General features: G+C 44.1%; 1 protein-coding gene across 1 annotated transcript in view; it reads left to right on the forward strand.

Annotated features, from left to right (window-relative positions):
- The window catches only part of LOC308332989 (protein TANC2-like), a 168,238-nt gene that overhangs the window by 73,078 nt on the left and 90,160 nt on the right, over window positions 1–5,000 (forward strand).

A 5,000-nucleotide genomic window follows, 5' to 3' on the forward strand; every position in this document is an offset into this window, starting at 1 on the left:
GAGACAAAACCCCCTCTAAAACACACACCGGTTCCCGTTCCATTCAGTCTGTCTCCCTCACACAGAGCGAGAGAGAGAGACGGCGCGTTGCATGCGTCAGCGCAGGTTAGAGTGCTGAATTGTTCTCTGGAGTGTGTGTGTGTGTGTGTGTGTGTGTGTGTGTGTGTGTGTGTGCGTGTGCGCGTAACGCTGCTCTGTTACGACTGTCCGTGCTCGGACGGACGGACGGACGGACGGACGGACGGACGGACAGACGGACGATTTGTCCATATTTTTTTACAGTCTGTGGGTCACACACATGCCGGAAAGAGAGAGAGAGTTGAGAGGGAACCATGTTCTGATCTATTGTACTGTATGTGTGTACCGGTATGTCTCTCCTGCTGTGAATTTAATACAAACGTGAAGCATAATTTTATATATACACAACGGTCGTGTGCAAGACTGCAATTGGATCCGAGTGTAATAGTTGTTCAGTTTGACCCTCCATTTCTGGAGATATGGCTTATATTTATAGAGTATAATGTATTGCAGTCGCAGAGAAACAGCGAGTTGAGAAAACAGGCTTGAGATTAAGGTTCACTTCTGTGTCGATGTAAATGGTGCATTTATATAGCGCCTTTTATCCAAGGCGCTTTACATAGATTGTGCATTACATTCACCCATTCACACACACATTCATACACCTTTACATAGACTGGGCATTAGATTCACCCATTCACACACATTCACACACCTTTACATAGATTGTGCATTACATTCACCCATTCACACACACATTCATGCACCTTTACATAGACTGTGCATTACATTCACCCATTCACACACCCATTCACACACCTTTACATAGACTGTGCATTACATTCACCCATTCACACACACATTCACACACCTTTACATAGATTGTGCATTACATTCACCCATTCACACACCCATTCACACACCTTTACATAGACTGTGCATTACATTCACCCATTCACACACCCATTCACACACCTTTACATAGACTGTGCATTACATTCACCCATTCACACACCCATTCACACACCTTTACATAGACTGTGCATTACATTTACCCATTCACACACACACATTCACACACCTTTACATAGACTGTGCATTACATTCACCCATTCACACACCCATTCACACACCTTTACATAGACTGTGCATTACATTCACCCATTCACACACACATTCACACACCTTTACATAGATTGTGCATTACATTCACCCATTCACACACCCATTCACACACCTTTACATAGATTGTGCATTACATTCACCCATTCACACACCCATTCACACACCTTTACATAGACTGTGCATTACATTTACCCATTCACACACACACATTCACACACCTTTACATAGACTGTGCATTACATTTACCCATTCACACACACACATTCACACACCTTTACATAGACTGTGCATTACATTTACCCATTCACACACACACATTCATGCACTTTACATAGACTGTGCATTACATTCACCCATTCACACACACATTCATACACCTTTACATAGACTGTGCATTACATTTACCCATTCACACACACACATTCACACACCTTTACATAGATTACATTAATGCACCGATGGCGGCGGAAGCCATGCAAGGCACCGACCTGCACATCAGGAGCAATTTGGGCTTCAGTGTCTTTAGATTGTAACAGTGAGCCCAGTGTCTCTGATGTCACGGACACTGGGCTCACTTACTCCCTGGACTACAATTCCCATGCTACATGCTTTGGTGCACTGCTCCTCCTTGTGTGTGTGTGTGTGTGTGTGTCTCTCTCTCTCTCTCTCTCTCTCTCTCTCTCTCTCTCTCTCTCTCTCTCTCTCTCTCTCTCTCAATTCAATTCAATTCAACAGGCTTTATTGGCATGACGTTTTACAAGTGTTGCCAAAGCACAATCACAGATATTACAAACAACAACATAACAACATAATATCAATGACATGAAAAAATAAATTAAAATAATATAAAATAAAGCAGGTGGTGCAGAAAATAAAACATGGCATACTGTATGTGTGTCCTACTGGTTGTCCCTTTTCTTGTGACAGGAATTGACATATTTTGCAGCCAAAACTGCACATTCTTTCTGTTCCCCCAGAAGGAGTGGTAATCTTTCCCTTTCTGTCATACTTCGGAATTCTGGGAAATTTGTTTCAAATTTTGGGAAGAACTCCTCTCTAATATTTGTGTAGTTTTTACATTGTGTTAAGAAGTGTAACTCTGTCTCTATAGCTCCGTCATCAGAGTGTGTAGTTTTTACATTGTGTTAAGAAGTGTAACTCTGTCTCTATAGCTCCGTCATCACAGTGTGTAGTTTTTACATTGTGTTAAGAAGTGTAACTCTGTCTCTATAGCTCCGTCATCACAGTGTGTAGTTTTTACATTGTGTTAAGAAGTGTAACTCTGTCTCTATAGCTCCGTCATCACAGTGACAGCACAGCCTCTCCTCTCTGGGCAGCCAGGTCTGTCTGTGTCTGCCCTTCTCTATTGCCAGACTATGATCACTCAGTCGGTACATTGTCAAAGTCTTTCTCAGGTTTTTATCAGTTACTGTGGTTAGGTAGTCTGCCACAGTATACTGTCTGTTTAGAGCGAAATATGTTTCTAGTTTGTGTTGTGATTGTGTGAGTTCGTTCCAATATGTGATGTATTTATCTTTTTCTTTAGTTATAATTTGGTTAGGTCTAATCTTCTGAGTGATAGTGTAGCTGCACTGAGGCTGTCTGGGGTTTGTGATGTCAGATGGTGAGAGGTCAGCTAGTTTCAGAACCAGCTGACTGAGGAGGCTCTTTTGGATGTCCAACTCTTGGCAGGCAAGGGCTTTATAATGGTAACAGGCAGGGTCACTCTTTTTAATATGGTTCCAGAATTTAATAGATCTTTTCTGTATATTTAGAAGTAAAGGATATTGGCCTAATTCAGCCCTGCATGCAGAGTTTGGGCATTTTCTTTGTACCCTGATAATAGTTTAGCAGAACTCTGCATGCAGGATCTCAACTGGATTTTTGTCCAATTTTGCCCACTCACTTTGTAATAAGGGACCCCATACCTCACTGCCATACGATGCAATTGATTCTATAACCGATTTAAATATTTTGAGCTAATTGGAACTTGGAATTGAATTGAACGCTTGATGGCATAAAAAGCCCTTTTTGCCTTGTCTTTGAGTTCCTTCACAGCTGAACAGAAATTCCCAGTGGAAGTAATTTGTAAACCTAGGTATGTATCTCTCTCTCTCTCTCTCTCTCTCTCTCTCTCTCTCTCTCTCTCTCTCTCTCTCTCTCTGTACTCTATAGTCTGTGTTGTACTAAGATATAGAAGCATCATCATTGTAGAAGCTAAGTGTTGTATAAGGTCACGTCTATCTACAGAGATAACACCCCCCCCCCAACGCGGCGGTGTCTATTTGTGTCCTGCCGCCACGCTGGGAGCGTTTCATTAAAGGGTTGGGCCTGCAGTGCACCGACAGCCCACCGGGGGGAGCCGCTGCTGTTGTTTTTGGCAGCTGCACATTTACATTTTGTAGATCGGCTATTTTCAGCCAGGGGGTGGGGGGGGGGGGGGCAGTCAGACAGATATTTTGTGAAGCCACTGAGGAAATCGGGACATCCTGAAAGTTCATATAATGGCCTGTTGTGGCGCTGTCTGTCATTGGACCCAGAAAAACCCATATCTCCATAGAGGCCCATGTATTTGGGCCCAACTTCACCTAGACTGTATTACCTTAATAAACATGGTCATGAATACTTTCTGCTTCCAGTAAGTCACTAGTTTAAAGTCTCATTTCTAATGTCATAATATTCTTTTTGGAAAATTATGGTCCCATTTATAAAAAAAAAATACCATAAAGTCGCATATGTTCTGAGGGGCGTGGCTACCGTTACAGTCTATGACCGGGATTCCCCACCCACTCGAGTCAAAATAAAAAATAACGGAGAAGAATGGGGGAAGTCCCGCCTCGTTGTCTGGGCCAGCCAATGGGCCAGCTTGGCCCAAACGGATCTAGAAAGATGGCGACTTCCATGGCAAGGACTGACGGGCTTCATTTTACGTTCATGTTAGACCCGCGGAACGCTTTGTCCATATTTTTTACAGTCTATGTTTTCAGCAGGCAACCAAGTGTAAAATTAAGCAATATTACACGAGAGGATGTTGTTTTAACGTGATTATTGCCACGACAGGGATGCGGTCAGGAACGAGACGAAGTCGAGGTGGCAAAAAAAGAAAAACGAATAAAATCTGAATCCTGCAGCGGATGGCATCGTGTTGTGACGGCGGTAGATTCCTGATACTTTAGCGCCTCCTATGGCCAGCTGTGGGTGTCTCGTGTAGCACTTGATTGATTGGCTGATGGACGGTGTATGATAAAAGCACCCCTCACTTCACAGGGGTGTGATCAGATGGGGTGACCCAGGGGTCCTTGAGGGAGTTCCAGGGGGTCCCCAGCTAAATGATATAGTTTGGAACCACTTGCGGACCCTTTTGGGGTCTGTAACTCTGAGAGTGTACAAATGGTTCCATTTGGTTCCATTTGTACACTCTCAGAGTTACATTGACATTAATTATCCAATATAAATTGAGGGTTCCAGAGATGGAAATTAATTTAAATGGGGGTCCGTAGACTATAATGCATGTTTGGGGGTCCCTGGTATCACTGATAGGGCCTTATGGTGGGGGTCCCTGGTATCACTGATAGGGCCTTATGGTGGGGGTCCCTGGTATCACTGATAGGGCCTTATGGTGGGGGTCCCTGGTATCACTGATAGGGCCTTATGGTGGGGGTCCCTGGTATCACTGATAGGGCCTTATGGTGGGGGTCCCTGGTATCACTGATAGGGCCTTATGGTGGGGGTCCCTGGTATCACTGATAGGGCCTTATGGTGGGGGTCCCTGGTATCACTGATAGGGCCTTATGGTGGGGGTCCCTGGTATCACTGTTAGGGCCTTATGGTGGGGGTCCCTGGTATCACTGTTAGGG

This window comes from Protomyctophum bolini (genome assembly GCF_963924005.1).
Source record: "Protomyctophum bolini genome assembly, chromosome: 18".
Classification (NCBI taxonomy): domain Eukaryota; kingdom Metazoa; phylum Chordata; class Actinopteri; order Myctophiformes; family Myctophidae; genus Protomyctophum; species Protomyctophum bolini.